Source organism: Zonotrichia albicollis, chromosome 1 (genome assembly GCF_047830755.1).
Source record: "Zonotrichia albicollis isolate bZonAlb1 chromosome 1, bZonAlb1.hap1, whole genome shotgun sequence".
Classification (NCBI taxonomy): Eukaryota; Metazoa; Chordata; class Aves; order Passeriformes; family Passerellidae; genus Zonotrichia; species Zonotrichia albicollis.
The window spans coordinates 35810548-35827772 of record NC_133819.1 but is presented as its reverse complement, the minus strand read 5'-3'; the positions used below and the strand labels follow the sequence as shown (position 1 = coordinate 35827772).

General features: G+C 38.7%; 1 protein-coding gene across 2 annotated transcripts in view; it reads left to right on the top strand.

The window, feature by feature from the left end:
- Nucleotides 1-17225, top strand: part of RFTN1 (raftlin, lipid raft linker 1) — a 104006-nt gene that overhangs the window by 21994 nt on the left and 64787 nt on the right. The gene's annotated exons all lie outside the window — the stretch shown is intronic.

Below are 17225 nucleotides of genomic sequence, written 5' to 3'. Positions count from 1 at the left end.
CATTGAATTGTTGAAATGGGGAATAAAGCAAATCTTCCAACATCCTTCCACAGAATAGCACCTCCCCTGGTACAAAATGAGGCCTCCATGCTCTGGCTATCTCTGCAGCAGATCACACACAGAGCTGAGAAGAGTTCCAGGAGCAGGACCTCGTTGGTGCTGCTGTTCCCCTGAGGGCGTGTGGGACCAGTTGGCTTTTCATGAGTGCAGTAGGAAAGGGCACTGCCCTGAGGCCTCTGCCACCTATGTCTTCCAAAGAGGTAGAGCCACCCTGGGCTGGACCAGTTGTGGGTTGTGGTCATGGAGATCCCCCCAAACATTGTGTGTAATGCCATTGCTCTGTTCTCCTGTGTTTGGACAGGGGAGGGATTTCGCAGCAGCACCTCACTGTGTCTGGAAGCCTAAGAGGGAGGTGTTAGCTTGGCACTTACTATGCCCTGCTCCCTTGATATGAGCACTCATGCATGGTGGAGAGAGGAGAAAGGGTCTTCAGAAGGGAGTGGGCACGAGGAGAAAATAGAGCAGATGAAATAGGGAAAAAATATCAAGGGAGAGGAGTAGTTGAACACAAACGAAAAGAATTTGAGGGGTCGTGAGTGACTGTAGAAATGGAGGAGGACAGATAGCATTTGACATGTTGAGCAGGACGAGAAGACATGGCCTTGCATGAGTTTTCAGTATTCTGGGAGCTTTCCAGCGCCAGAGGGATGCCTTTTTGTTGTGTTGTATCAATGAAACCCGGCAGGGACTGCGGCTGTCACTCTGACAAGATTTGCTATCAAGTTCTGCTTAAATAAAACCCATCCTATCATGCATGGGCAGGCACATGGTCTTTTACTGAAGAAGACAACTTACGTTTCTGGATTCAGATCCCTTTGGGTTTTTCATGACAACTTCTTTTTTATTTTTTTCCTTCTTTTGAATCTCAGTGACAGGAAAAATGTCCTCTGAGTGTGTTAGACTTATTTCATTATTGAACAGGGGAAAGCTTACTTTAAACCTTAAAATACTGTCATTTCTAGAAAAAATCAACAGTCAATTTAAATTTTGTTTAGAGAATAACCTGAGAACATTTACGTAGTTTTAATCTATCATGGAAACTGAACAATTTTCACTTTCTTTGCCCTGTTCTGTAAATATGTAGAATTGTTGCTTTAGCAACAAGCATAATTGTGACTGCAGTTTTAATTAAGGTTGTGAATATTGTACTCAGCAAAATAATGTAGTTTGCAAACCTTAATTATTGTCTCAGTCTTAACTGTTCTTCAGGTTAGTGTTCTCACAGAATTTGCATGGGTTTTGTGTGCGAAAGCCTCACCTCCATTTTCTTTACCTTGACTTGGTATATAGAGAGACATTGATCCTATGCCTGTGAAGGTGCTTTATCTGCTTCAGGCCTTTTGTACTGTTTTGTTTTTCAGTGCCTGTGTGTATGTGCGCAGGTGACAGGTAGCCTAGTAAGTCTGTAGAAGATGTAAATATACTGCCAAGCAAACATCTCACACTGGGCCTGGTATAAAACACCTTTTTGCCATAGGTGTCAGTTCAGTGCTGTATTCCGGGTGCCTGCTGGTTCATGGCTAGTTTTTGCAGCAGTGTCAGAACTCTTCAGTGTAGTCACTTGGTGAAATACCATTTGATCATTACTGTCTTGCAGCCATAACATATTACAAAGCTGATAAAGATTGATCCAGGCCTCCAGATTGTGGCCTTCTCTTTAAGCGATGAGGCAGCCTGAAAATATGTTCATTGCTTCTGTAGAGGACAAGAACTTATTAGCATTTGCCAAACTCTGTGCTAGTCTTGCTTCCAGTTCCCCAGCTACTCCTTTGGCACTTGTTCAGCTATCTTGGCAAAACCCTGGCACGTGTTGCATATTTTTGTCTCATGTTCTAAACAGTCTCAGTGACTTGGTTTTATCATACTGCAGTCATACAAGTGTGTAATTTCCTGGACTGAGAAGTGACACAATTACTACATGAAATTGCAGCCTGCTTTCTGTAAAACAACTTGCACACCCAGCATACTCTTGGTTTGTGTACAGTAATGGTTTTGCAAATGACTTGATATTTGTAACACAGTATACTGTGTGATAATCTTAGGAGAAGCAGGGGAGTTTCCAAGATATGAGGTGGCGTGTGAGAAGTTTTGGCTGAGTCTGATGCTTGCTCAGCAGCTGCTGTAGTGAAGTGGTGTGGCTCTTCCTGATACGTGGTAACCCATGGACTGTGATAAGGTCTTGCACAGGAACTGCAAGCTTAAGGCTTCCCAGCCAACTGGTTTTTGCAAAACCTGCTCATTTCATATAAATGAAGCTTCTTTAGTTGAATTGTGCAGAACTTGCAGCTTCTGTCTCCCCCCAAATAATCATCCTCTCAACTTGAGACTTGCAGTGATTAGCTACAGATTCTTCTTGAAAGAAACAGTCCTTTCAAGGGAAAGAGAATCTCATTAAGCCTTTGCTGTGAGCTGCAGCTCTTGATCAGCCCACGAAAGACAAGCTTGACAGTCATCAGGTGAGTTAAGAACTGCAAAAATATTATCTGTCTCTGTTAAACAGTCATCAGTTGAAAGAGTTCATCTCAGTCTGAGAATACAGAGACTTTTGCGTACGATGTGGCACATAAAAAATTAAAGACTTCAAGGATGTGAGAAGTCCTAAAGGTGCCATGCGTTTCCAAATGAATTGATAAAAGGCCTTAAATCTGAAAGAGAATGAGGTATGAGGTTTACAAAGAAACAGGTGGAATTTTTGAGAAAGTAAGAGATAAGCCAGGACGTGGTTACTGGTGAAGTATAAATAAACAGCAGTCTACTGCTGTAGTTCCTCATTTGCAAAGCCCTTTGTGGTGTTCTTCTATTTGAACAATTGTTTCCTGAATTTCTTAATAACAACTGGTAAAAGAATTGACAAATAGTCCAAAATTGCATGGGTTAATTCACAAGCAGTTATTGTACAGATTACTAGTAAGCAAAAAAAAATTAGCATCTACTTCTGTCTCAAATCACAAAACAAAAGAACAAAAAGAGAGTGACAGAATAAATGGTCTTTTGTTAAGTTATTGTTTCATAAAGTTTGGAACTGTGTCAGAATTGCCTTTTTTTGTTTTGTTTTGTTTTTGTTGTTTATTTACTTAGGAATGCTCAGCTCAGATGCAGCATCTGTCTTTCTTTGCAGTCCATCTACCCTATTTTTCCAGCTGGGTTGAATGCCTTGATGAAGCCTTTCAAGTAATCAAATAGATAAAATTGGACATATTTTGTGGGATTATTTTCATTGTTCTTCACCACATGTTCAATGAATACAACACGTTTTAATTGTAACACTTTGTTGTTAAGCTGCACTCTTGCACTACTTGTTGTCATTGTGGTTTGTTTAGTTTGGTTTTTTTTTATTATAGTAAATTTTTGTGAAAAATTGGTCTTCTCATCAACAGATACTTTCAGAGTACCCTTCCAGAAACATTGGTGGAAGCTCAGACTACTTTATCATGATATTTCATTATTAGCCAATAGCAGGTCTGACCTTTTTTGACATAAGAGAAGTTAGAAATTCTATTTTGCAGAATCCACTTAGGACTGGGGAGAAGTGAAAGCGACTTTGACGTGGGCTGTCATATGATTAGAAGTTAGAGCCACGTGCAGCTGCCTGTGACCTCTCTTTGGGTTGCTTTATCAGGAGCAGCAGGAAGACAATATGAGCCAGGGCACAGAGGCACTGTGCTTTACACTTTTCCCCAGGTTTGCTTCTGAGGTATTGTCTGTGCAAGGAGGAGCTGACAGGAATAACAGCCTGCAGTTCTGTTGTATGGAAACTGTGAATATGCATTGTCACACCGCACTGTGCCACCTGTAAAGGTTATTTTCTATTCCTTGGAAATAGAGTAGTGAAAGTGACCTGCTCATTTACCTCTGTATTCTATTATTTAATCAGTAAGAATGTGCAGTTAAGAAACTAATTTTTGATGTTACTAACCCAAAAGAGATCCTATCCAAGGGGTAAGGGAAGCCTTAGATCTTTAGACTGTGTAATGCTTTTTAATTACCACCTTCATACCATGAAAGTATTCTGTCCCTGTTGGACAGGACATCTGTTACATCTTTATTGCATATACTTACTACTTTGATATTAGATTATATTTACTTCATTAATTTGTTCCTTAAAAGCTTTGAAGATAAGGTTTCTCTGCATATTTCCTTTTAATTTCCAATAAATGTTGCAGCACTTTTTCAGACAGAACAACTCTGAGAAATAAAGGTAAAACAATGCCTTCTCATAAACTTTTGGAGAAATATTCTGCTACTGTTTGCAAACAAAATTGCAACAACAACCATTTTATTGCAAACTTAAAAAAATAAACTGAAAAAAATATAATTTGCTATGGTTGTTCCATTGTAATGATGCTTGAATTTGTGGCCATTTTCCCATGACCCATATTAAGCAATGGATTTCCATGCTATCAGTATCACTGTGTGGGAATTCTTCACTTGAAAACAGAAACTGGCCACATTTTTCTGAAACGAGGGAGTAGGAGTTCAAATTCTGCAGAGTGACAGGAAAATTTGCTCTAAACGAAAAAAGCAGGACTTTTTTGCCAAGAAAAGCTTTTTTCTTTAGTAAATCCATCACCCATGCTCTAGCAGACTTGCCTAAAAAAACAAACCAGTACTTTTGGGAAGTGCTTTGTTAACTTCTAACAGCCTTTTCCACTACTCTTTGGCTTTCTATCAAGCATTCTTGCCAACTTGAAGTGATGTGGTGTGTTTGGCAGTGACATACTGCTTTTAGGTGCCAGTGGTGAACTATTGCTTGCTAGTAGTTTTCAATATTCTGTGAAAGCCTCATCACTGTTAAATACACTGTTAGAGGTGTTACAGAAGGCAATATCCCATAATACCTTTTGCAGGATTTTCTTTCGAGGTCTTTATTTTTGAAGGAATTTTTTTTTTTTCAGAGGGTTTGTAGGTGGTAGTGTGATGGATTTTCTGTTTTGTTTCTGAACCGGTTTCCTAGGGAAACGAGAGTTAAAAAAGGCTCACAGTCTGTCTGTCTCATTCCTCCAAATAATTATAACCACACAATTTCAAAGCAATTTGTGAGAAATTTAGGCTGCTCCTAGAGCTGTGGAAACTGGCAGTTGGGCAGAAGACTGAGACCTCTATTAATAATCAGGGAAAGGCAAGTAGAACCAGGATGTGCACTGACAGCTCGCTGGTCAGTGAGCTCGTGCGTTGCTCCAGTGTAGCCACATAATTGGTGTTTCTCATCAGTTTGAGGAATCCAAGAGGTGGGAACTAAAAAAAAAAACCAAAGGAACATTTGAGGCTGTGGCAGCAAGGTTGAAGAGCAAAAGCTTCATTAGTGGGAATCACTCTCCATTAGCTAATGGAGAAAAACTTGAGTAGGAATTTGTATAATAGCACAGGTAGGAAAAAGTCAGCAAGAAATATTTTATCTTATACTGATCTTAATCAGATCTTTGATCACCCTTGTGTACTAACAGAGTCAGCAAATCAAAAAACATACGGACAGGAAAGTAGGTCCTCTTTGGAACCTCTCCCCTCATTTAACACTTGCCTAATTCGTTGCAAAATAACCAATCCATTTGGTGGTTCTAATTTTATATATTCTGGAATTAGTTTGTCTGGTCACACTCTTCCACATGCCAAATTAATCAGGAACCAGCTGGGTGGCTCCCTTTGGTGCTGTGGGGTAGCTGAGATGTCCAGGTACAGCTCACCAGTGGCACTGAGGGCAAGTCTCATGAGGGTGACATGATGTCTGCTGGGACAGTAAAATATTGACCTTGCTTTTGTAGACACAGACTTTTCACATGAAATTCAGATACCCTGACAGAGGAATTCTTACAGTTAGCAGTGGTGTGAATATATTCTCATTATCAATACTTAAAAAAAAAATAGAAGTGTGGGGCAGGAGAGCTGAGAGGAATAGTACTACTATAGAATGTTTTCCATTTGATTTTTCATTGCAGTTCCCCAAGCAGGCCTAGCAATTGGAATGTAAGCCAGATCTAATTTGCTTGTATTCCTTTTTAAAATTTGGTGTTTTCCTGGAAATTTTCATGGAGTTAAATAGCTCAGTTTTGACTCTGTTTATAATCTAACAGGCTGTTGTGTTCTGAGTCTTGTGTCCACAGAAGTGTTCAACTTAAAATTACTACGGGATAATGTGTTTTTAAAAAAATCCAAATGCATTATAAGTTCTTTCCTTTGAAATTAATTTACCTGTCCCTGAATATCTCCTCTTTATACTGAATTAATTCTTATTTAATCACGTAGCATTCTCTTACCCAACTTTCTTTTCAGGAACGTCTAAACCTGGGGCCAAAATCTAATTGAAAGTATATCTTCAAGTAACACAACTAACACTGCTTGTCTGGTTATACAACCTGTGATACATTTCTGGCTGCTTTAATATTTATTTAGTTTTGCCAGTAAAGCTGAAAACAATTTAACAGACATCTGTGAAAAATCACAGCATTTTCTAAATAGGAGATTTTGATTTAATAGAGACCAAAAGAATAGTGAGAAGTTACACTCTATGTTATCTTCCAAATGAAAAACTTGTATCATTTGGAATTATCTTCTCTTTATCTAAAATGTATAATATTTCAAGCTAGGAAAAAGATAGAAAGATGAAAGTCACTATGACACTTAATCTAATTTAAAATATTAAGTGCTTTGTATCTTTGACTGCCTTTTGAAGAAAAGGAATATCATTGATACAGTCAAGAAATGAGAACATCTGAAACAAGGTAATATATGATCTTAAGAGACAGAATTAGGAAAAATCCCTTTCTAGATTTTAAAAAAACCAAGCCAACTTGGCACACAGTATCATTCTAAATAAGATTTTATAAGAAAGTCTAAACCATCTCTTGGAACAGAAGGGGAGAATGCATGTGAAGCACTGGCAATGTAAAATGACAAGAAACAGAAAGCAGCAGGTAATATTTGAATAAAGTCTTCAAGCATTTCTAAAGCTGTCTGTCCTATTCCGTATATATAATGCAAAGTGTTATGTATAAAATACATACAGGCATGACCTGCCAAGAGGATTTTGGTTTCCCTGGAGACTATCAGTTCTCAGTTGCAGCGGTTGGCTTGGGGAATAAGAGCTATCTTGATAGATCCTAACCTTTCTTCCTGAGGTTATTGGATATGTTGATAAATTTCAATCTTCGTGTGGAAGACTGAATTTATAAAATTCAAATTTTTAAAATGTTCTCTCTAGATTCCAGCTTTTTCTCCTGGCATATATTTATTGTATGAAGCAATTACCTTGTTTTTTGGGGAAAAAAAAAGAAAACCTTGATGGTAATACTTTGGTGTGCCAAGTCATTGATTTTAATCACAGTTATCAGTGTATTGTGAAAAACGTGCATGAGATCATAGCAAGTGTATTCAGCCACAGTTACTACTTAGTTGACTTACTTCTCCTCCCTTTTCCTCAAATGTTTGAAATCCTCTTGTCATTTTTCAGTTTGGAAACTAGGCTTCAGTCAGATTTGTAGTTTATAACTACCTTGTGAGTATGGAAAGAAATCCCATGTAATGAATGCAAACTACTTCTCTACAATCTCTGCTTGGTTAAAATTGAAAACAGTAATCTCAAGGTTGTTCTCAGTTGGTTTGGATGGAAATTCATAGACGGGTATATGTACCTTTCTGCTTTTGAACTGCTTAAAGAATCAGCACATGCAGCATTTTATTGACAATAGGATATAGTGATTTGGAAAGCTAAGAAATGCTAAAATTCCATTTCAGAGGAGATTTTTCTCATCCAGCAAAGCATACCATAAAATGAATAAATTCTGCATAATTTGAAACTTAATAAAGTAGACAATTTTGTACTCATCTGAGGGTATTATCTATGCTTTTTACAGTTTTTTTTCTTACTTCAATGCTATTTTCTTACTGCTTGCTTTTTGTAAAATTTGCAAAGGAACCAGTGTTACTTTATTATATTCTGCAGTTCTAAAATCTGAAAAGAAAATTTGCCAGAAATATGGAAAGAACATTGAGGTGAAGCATAAAACAGAGAGGAGGAGAAGGAAAGGAAAAGGAGGGGTTATGACAGGGGGAAAAGACAAAGTACATTTTAAAGAGTATGGGAGGGAATGAAGGTTCGGCAGACTGCAGAGTTTGCTGTGAAACTTGCCAGTATTCGTTATTATTGCTGCTAAGAAAAATCACAGGCACATTTGTTAGAGAGGGGCCAAAGCAAAAAAAGATGCATCAGCCCTCCAGCTTTTACAATGCCACCAACTTATAGGATATCAGAAGATCTCTTCAGTGAGTTGTACTATTTTTTGCTCGTTGGGTAGCTCCCCTTTCCCTCCTTTTAAAGTATTTGATAACTGACTGCTTGCTGTGAGAGACATGACTTGAAGTCCTGTTTCACTGCTGCTTAAGCTGTTAAAGAGAACAGCAGTCAGTGTTAGACTGGCAGCTGAAGTATTGCCATCAACAGATTAATTTTGTGTCTGAACCAGATTTAGGAGAGGGAACCAGTACTTTGGGGGGCTGTGGGGGGCATGGGAATACATGCCAATCTGCATGGTGGTCCTGTACTTCAGAATTCAACCTTTCTCTCCTCTGTAGTTCAATGTAATACTCATCTTTAGGAACTTATGCAGTCTCTAACAAGTCTATATGGATAAAATGTAACTTTGAACACTTCCTGTGTTTTGTTGGACATAATTGGCATTTCCTTGGTTTTGTGATGTGTAAATTACCTGTCTTTGTTGTCTCTGTGTTTGGTCTGGATCAATTTAGGAAGTAGAACCAAGGAGGAGGGAATGGCAAATAGAAAAGATAGCATTTTCAAGAGCTATTCAAGTGCAGAAGGGATAGGATTTCCTAGGTTTATTTCTGTGCAAGTTTAAAGGAGAAGTCCCTCCCCTTTTCCACTGTTTTTAATTTTTCTTTTTGCACAGTCATTAACCCTTTTAACCTCTAGTAGGTGGTCTTCTGTTTGCTCATTTTGTATAATTCTGCCCACAGGCTAATGGGTATAAGCTGTGAGTTTTTTAAGAAGTGCTTGTTAATTTTTTTAGGTTGCTAAACTTCTGTTTAGTCATTGTTTTTAACAAGGAGGAGGAGATAGTCTGGGTATTTCCTTTTTTTTCTGAAACACCAGAAGTTAAGCCATCCCATGCATAACCACATCATTGTGGCAAATACACCCTGTTCTTAGGATACTTATACTTGAAAGACACAGAAAGGAAACTTTGCCTGGGCAACAAGCAAGGTAACTCACAGATGCAATGAGATTCGACAACACATTTGATCAGATAAGTTCATGCAGTCTCATTGCATCTGTGAGTTATCTTAGTACTTTGTCAGTTTGGCTAGTGCATGTATCTTCTGTTTGCTAAAGGGAAGAAAAGAGTGTTGGTGTATATCTGTGTGTACCTTCATACATTTCTATGTATTTATATGCTTTCTAAAGGTGTATATGCAGTTTCACAGTCTTTCCGTGGATTTTGTCCCCTCTACCACTTTAAGATACAGTGCTTTGCTTTTGAATATCTTTAACTTCCATTATTACATTTTCACTAAAAGTAAATACTAGGAGCTTATTGTACAGACACCTTCATTTATGAAGCACTGACTGCTCTTGCATATCCATCCTTACTTTCTTTTATGGGGACATTTATTGTATTTGTCTTCTGACTGAAGACTGAAAGAAAAACCACTGAGAATGTAATTTAGAATAACTGAAAAATCCATGAGTTATATTAACATCCAGTATCTTGCCTCTGTTAACAGTCTGAGGAGTAATGCACCAATACTATCTATCTTCTCTTTGAAATTAAGGAACCTATATATGCACCTCATGGAATCTCAAGCTCTGCTCAAAAGGAAGAGAGACCGTAGTACAGCTTGTATAGTTGTTGCTCCAAAACCTTGAGCTATTAGCTCATTGAATTCTAGAATTAGTGTCTTTCAGGTAATTCAAACCATGTTATAGTGTCACAAGTACCATTATATTTTCTGCTAGGTTAGTTTTACTGCTTTAACATCTGTTGGGTAGGTTTTAGTTCAGAAACAATTATTGAGAACTCATCACAAAACTTGCTAGAAATGTATTTACTGTTTTATGTTCTTTAAGTTACATTGCTGGCAGGTTTGTCTTTATTTTCATTAGAAGTACTTTGATAGCTTTGTGTTGGTAGCAAGAAATTATTTGTGGGTTGAATGAGGAAAGAATAATTATAGTTAAGTGAGAGTAGCATGGTTGCATTGTTCTGGCCTACAAACAATTTGTGCTGCATGAAAGAGTTCCTTAGCGTTTGTAACAAAGAATGAAAAATTTGCAATTAATGGCTTAATATTTTTTTGTGTGTGTGAGATTGACACTGAATGGGAATAACCTTCTCTCAGGATGAGTCTGTAAGTGTTTTGAGAATATTCAAGTACCAGTTTGCTGTCTTCCCTCCAGAGTAAAAAATTGGCCTTAGCAAGCCTGAATAGTTGGAAAGGATCATGATCTGGATTCCTTCAGCTGTTCCAAACTAACTGCTGAATAAGTCAGTGAAAAGTGCCTTAAAAACTTTCTTATTTATAGTACAGAGAGGGGATATTTTCCAGTCTGTTCTGCATTATAAGAAAAAAGCCAACACTTCGCAATAGGTTGTTACCCTGCACCTTCCTTTGCTTAGATTGTGATGATCCCCAGCTCTCTGTGAGGGGCTGTGGTGCCATTCAGCCCTCAGGGCCTGCACAGAGAAACCCAAGGACTCTGGCAAACCAAAGGTGGCCTGACAGGATGGTCCTTCATTTGGCAGTCAGTGCTCATCTCACCCAAACCAGCTGCTCCTAGAGACACTGGTTTGTTTGTGTATCCTGGTTGTTGTGACTGTGCACCTTCTGTCAATGCAGTTCTATCTTCCATCAGGAAATCACAATTCCAGTAATACAGGTAATTCCAAAATTTCAAGTGGAGTGGAAATTCATAGAAACGCTGAAAATGAGGTGCTTATTTAACCACTTTGATCTTGTAAAACATGAATACATTACATTGATTTCTGAACATTACCCAAATTAAAACCTTTGCTGCAGTTGACGTGTTCTTACCAAATGTTTTAAGGTAGGTGAAACTGCATCTTCTCAGGGTAAACTTTTTAGTAAAATTTCTTTGACTGGTCCTAATACAGTGTTTTGCTCTTCTAGAAGTCAGTCTGCTGTTGATTTGATTTCTTTAAATTAGATTAAAGTTGCTGGAAAGAAATTGATATTGAATTAAGGAACAGCAGTCCTCATACTAAATAGAGGAAGCGTGCTTGCCTTGCAATTCTACAAATGACCAGGACTGTTATAAACAGTCATAAATGTGCTCACAAAGTGCCCTGTGTGAAAACATGGAAGATTTTCTGGACTTGAGTGCTCTCCTACGTGCTCTGTGTAGTGCAGGAAAGAGATTTGGGTGCTTTGGAAGGACAGGAGCACAAAAATTGTGCTGAGTAGGGAGGTGCATGGAGGTAGGGAGTAGGAGTGACAAAGTATGTAGTGTGCCTGAATGTTTGCTTCTTTATAGCTCACAGGCTCAGTCCTGCTCAGAGGCAACCATGTGGCTTTGAGCCCTCAGTGGGGAGGGAGAGCTACACTGAGGTCACCCCTGTGGCCCTTCTGTCAGGAACTTCCCTCTTCTGAGGAGGGCTCCTTGGACCCTGGGCTCCCCTAGGGAGGAGACAGGAGGACATCATTCTTTCTGTGAGTGACCTGAAGTGTCTGTAGTTTGGTGGAACGACCTGCAAGATTTGTGATGCTGAACAGAGGAGGTACAGGAGGAGCATGAGTAGGTCCATAGTTCACTGGCTATGGGTGCCTCGAGCAGGGATTGCTCACAGGAATGGCCATGGATTGGGAAACAGTCTCATCCTGCACTTTGTAAAAGAAAACAGTTGGACCTGTATTTCTTGACGGGTCTGAGCCTGATAATACATGTTAGGCCTGGTCATATGACATGGAGTGCAAGTTTGTGGATGACAGCAGGCTGAGTGATGCAGATGACACGCCAGAGAGATGTGGTGAACCTCATGAGGTTAAAGGAGCCAAATGCCAAGTCCCACACTTGGGTCAGTGCCACCCCGAGTACCAGCACGAGCTGTGGGTGAAGGGATCGAGAGCAGCCTGCTGAGAAAGGCCTGGGGATGCTGGGGATGAAGAGCTGCAGATGACCAAGCAGTCAGTGTGTGTTCAAAGCATCCAAAGCAGAGTGGCCAGCAGGTCAAGGGAAGGGATTCTGCCCTTCTCCTGTACTCTGGTGAGACCCAAGCTGCTGTGCTGCATCCAGCTCTGGGGCCCCAGCAGGGAAGGACATGGACCTGTTGAAGCAGGTCCAGATGAGGTTCACAAAGCTGCTCACAGGGCTGGAGTACCTCTCCTATGATGAAAGACTGAGACAGTTGAGCTTGTTCAACCTGGAGAAGAGAAAGCCCCAGAGTGACTTTATTGTGGTCTTTCAGTACTTAAAGGAGGCTTGCAAGAAAGACGGAGACAAACTTTTTGATAGGGTGTGTTGCAGTAGGAGGAGGAGTGATGGTTTTAAGCTAAAAAGATAGATTTAGATTGTAGTTTAGGAAGACTTTTTTTTACAGTGGGGATGATGAAGCACTGGAACAGTTTCCCAGAGAGGTGGTGGATGCCCTAACCCGAAAACATTCAGGGTCAGGTTGGATGAGCCTTCAACTCAAACCATTCAGTGATTTCATGGAATAGGAGTAATATGGATGCAGCTACCAGGTAACTGAGTTGCTACATCACTTAATAGTGTGGGTCTATTGAGTTTACCAGTCTGCCTTTGTTTCAGACCCCATGATGTGTCTCACCTGGGGTAAAGTGTTTTCTTCTGTACCTGGTGTGGACAGAGAATGTGTACAATCTACGTGGACCCAGATTTGATCTTTGATTGTTTTAATGCAAAGGCAGAGGGACTGGAACTAGATGATCTTCAAGTCCCTTCCAACCCAAACTATTTTGTGATTCTATGAAAAAGGCTTATTTCATGTTCCATAATAAATTGAGGAACATTTAAAATGCAGATGAACATGAAAACTTTAAAAGGTAAAAAGGAGTAGTTAAAAGGAGTCTCCATTATTTTTGTGGAACATTTTCACCTGTAATGTGAACTGTCATTAAGGGCTCCATCCGCTTTTAGCAGCTGTGACTGAAATAAGAGCATAAAGGCTTAATCAGAAAAACATGTTGAAAAATGAAGACCAAAAAATCCCAACACTTAATTGTTGGGGTAAGCAAACTAAGCTAATGTTACAGGGTAGTACATAGACAGGATAATAGAAATTTAAAGTAGAACTATATGCTTGCTCTTTAAAAGAAAGTATTAAGGATAAGTGCCAAGAAACCAAGACCCAAATTTGACCTCAGATCTGACCATTTCAGTAAAGAGAAATTAAATAAATGCCATGTTGGCATTTAACGTTTCAGCTTTTCTGGGGCATAGCTATCGTTCAGATAATAGGAGATTAAAAATAATAAAATTCATTTTATCTTTGTCTTAAATGTAAGTGTCAGGAAGAGGAAGTTGCTGTTTATCAAATAGAATAGAGTTAAAATCATGTAATTCTGTTGAGTATATATATTATATAAAGATGTCTTGTACTTGATGATGGGTATCATTAAGCATAGGCTAATAGGTAAATCCAGGGATTATTTTATAAGGCATACTATACTTTTCTTTCTTACAGTGTTCGTTTACAGCATCTCAAAGGTACCCAAATCTATTGTTATTAAAACAGTCACAAAAATCTTGTTATAGACAGTTGCTGTAACTCCCCTAGTATTTGATCAGGAGGTGTCTCCCTCATTAGTGTGGGCTATAGCACAGTTGGCAGAGGTCACATGAGATGCTTCAGTTTAAGGCCAGTCAGTGGCTGTTTGTTCTCGGTGGCAGAAGCCCTGGATGATCCACGGGGAGGGAAAGAGGAGCTCCTTAACACAGGAAGAAGCCCTCTTCAAAATCTGTCTTCCCAGTCTTGTTTCTCAGCCTGCTCTTAGTCCCTCAGGATCCTGAGGGTAGTAGTCTGTGCCTCCTTACTCTTTTTCCCATAAAGTGCTTTTTGGAGCTACAGAAATGACCACTTTCAAATACACATGAAAACCTGTAGATTTTCATGGAAATTCACTCCTCGTATTGATTTCTCTGTGGTAAGATGAGGGTAAGTTAGAATATCTGGTTAGGTTTTTCCATTAGCAGCAAAGAATGCACAAGTCCCTAGACCCAGGAAAGTCACCTTACAGGTATCAGTTGTATAACACAAACTTTCTTTCTTTTTAAAGAGTCTGTAAACTTGCAGTCTTCTGTATGTATTAGGCAACAAACTAATTTACCTGGTGATCCAGTCCAAAGGCAGCTAGCACTACTATTTCCACCTTCAGCCTTAACCAAAATGAAGAATGTGTCTTCTTTCATTTACATTTAAGTTTCTTACACACTCATCTAAATGATAAACAAAGGAACCTTCTGAGGCCACATTGAGAAATACAACAGTAAATGTGCAAATATGGACCATAACATAAAGCTTAGAACCACTGCAGTTCAAAAGCAAAAAAGAGGCTGTTAAAAGAAGTCAGCATTATCTTTTGGCAAAATAAAGGCTTATAAGCACTGGTGTTATACGAGTTTTTATTTAGTTTTTCATTTGCTCTTTTACCTTAAACTAGTCCCTCTTGTACACAATTCTGGGCTTCCTTTTACTTCTAAAATAATATAGTTAGAATTCTCTTTAACAACTAAACCAAGCATTTTAATATATTTTACTGGAAATTAGGTAAGGCTTTCTGAAAATGTTAGCATTTTTCTAAGGTAAAGTAAGGAAAGACTAGATTCACAACTGATTTGATAAATTAGATGTTTCCAAGAAGGCCAAACTTACAGGTATGCACTGTAGAAGAATTAGCTGAAGAAATAATTGAAATTTTATAGTTTAAGATTGAAGACTGTTGAAGAATTAATACAACTCTGTAGCAAAATGTGATGTCCTTTTTTAACCTGCATTGAAAGAGTTTTGTGAGATTGTTAGCTCAACTTAATGCCCAGAAAGATACTGGAAAAAATGTTTTATGAAATACCCAGAGGATGATGTGTAGCAGGGATTTCTGGGGAGGAATCTGCACAACTCAAACCAGTTGGAGAGTAACAAGAAGGCACAGCACAAGTCTGTAGGTCCAGAAAACTCACAGACCTTGTGGGCATCAGTAGTGTAACAGGAACTTGTCTTTCTGCTGTGAAGGATCTCTAGTCTGAGGAGAAGTGAGCAGTAGTTCAGTGTCAAACCAAAAAGATGTATTAGCTGTAAGGCTTAAAATTGTTCTGGTCAGAGTCTGTTAAAATTCATGGTTTCCATTAACTACCATAGCAATGACTGCTGAGTATGTTTATTACAGTTTGCCAGTCTGAGAAGTGCTGTTCATTCTGTGAAAGTCAGAACCCAGAATGGCCCTTGAGAACTGAAAGAAAAAAGCCTAAAATTCACAAAGTACGGGAAAATTGGCCACTGTTAGTTATGGGGAGAAGAACTTTCTTTGTTTTTTTCCCCCTGGGATGATGTAAACTGACATAGGATGTAGTAAGTGTTAAGAGTTTTCCATTCTCCAGAGCAGTGGTGAGGCTTGTGCTGGATCACTGTGGTCAGAATTAGGTACTATACTTGAAGAAAAATGTGGGCAGTTGAAGAGAATCAGGAGAGAACATCAAAAGTTACTTAGAAATAAAGAATACAGGGGAACAGGAGCATTGAAAGGACTGAGTTTATACAGTATAAAGAAAGTAAGATTAAAGCATGAATGGTGTTAGGAGTTATGAAATGCTGTTGCAGAGAAGGAATACTCTAGTGGGGAAGTAGCAATCATGAATTTAAGAGAGGGAAATTTAGGCCACGTGCTAGGAAAGGGCTTTAAGTAGGAAGAATAGAGAAGTGCTGAAAAATGACTTCAGGGGCTTGTGGAATTTCCATTACTAAAGGTTTTTAAAAATAGATGAGAAAAACGGAGAAACAACTAAAGTAGAACTGATCCTGCCTCTAGGTAGCAGGATGAACTAGCTGGGTGATCCCACCCATCTCTATTTTCTATTAAGTTTCTTTTTTAATCAAGTTACATCCCAAGGCTCAAATTACATGCATTTCCACACTTTTTCCTCATGTTTAGCTTTTAGGAGGATGCAGCCAGTCTCCCATGTTAATGACTAGACTTTTTACTAATCTTACTCAAGCTATCCTCAGAAGAATCCTGATGCTACATACATACTCCAGGCGAGCATCAGTTTTCATAGGGGATGGTTAAAAATTGGAGCACTCTGAGCAGAGTTAACAGTACTGAGTAGTGTTTAGTCATTCCATTGTATCCAAGTAAACCCCTCATTTAGAAATTAATTACTTGCAGTGTAGTCAAAAATATTTGGAGTGTCTGAGTACAAGAGGAAAAATGGAATTCTCTAAAATCTGGGTTTCCCTATTTTTATCCCCAGTAGGCTCCAGTAAGTAACTGTTTGGTTTATTATTTATTATGCATTATTCATTGTGCCGTCTCTTTTTATGACTCTGAAGTGATTTGTATGCTGTTGTAGAAGGTAGAGCCCTATTGTCTGTCAATGTGCATGTTGCTTGGATCTCATTTTATTTGTAAAAATAATAAAAAATTCTACATCTTAAACTCCTGGTCAAAAAGTTCCATTATTCCCTTCTGGAACGTGGTCTTACATGAGGAAAAAACATACTAAGCAGATCTATTCTATTATTATTTAAATTATTCCTTGGTATTATTTGGTTTGAATATTTATTAGTTTTTTGATAACCACTTAAATTATTCATAAAGGGTAGCCATACAGTTTGATGGAAGAAACAGTACAATGAAACCTTATTTTGCATTGCCCACTTATTTCATACAAACTATTCTCCAGTGCTTTTTTTTTTAGCAAAGGCTTGCAAGGTGCTGGGAGCATTTGTTGTGTTTCTTTCCGCATCCCCTCCCTCCTGGCTTCTTCAGTGGGAGGGAAGAACACCCAGGACCTCACCACCCTGTATGCCCTGGTGTGGTTTAGCTGACATAATAAATATCCTCCAAGTGAGATGGAAATGAAGAGGCAAAGGTCAGGAAAGAGAGATGTCGTTTCCCATAAAATATGAAAAGTGTATGAGGAATTAGTGATGTAGAGAAGAAAGGAATAAAAGATTGTTTTA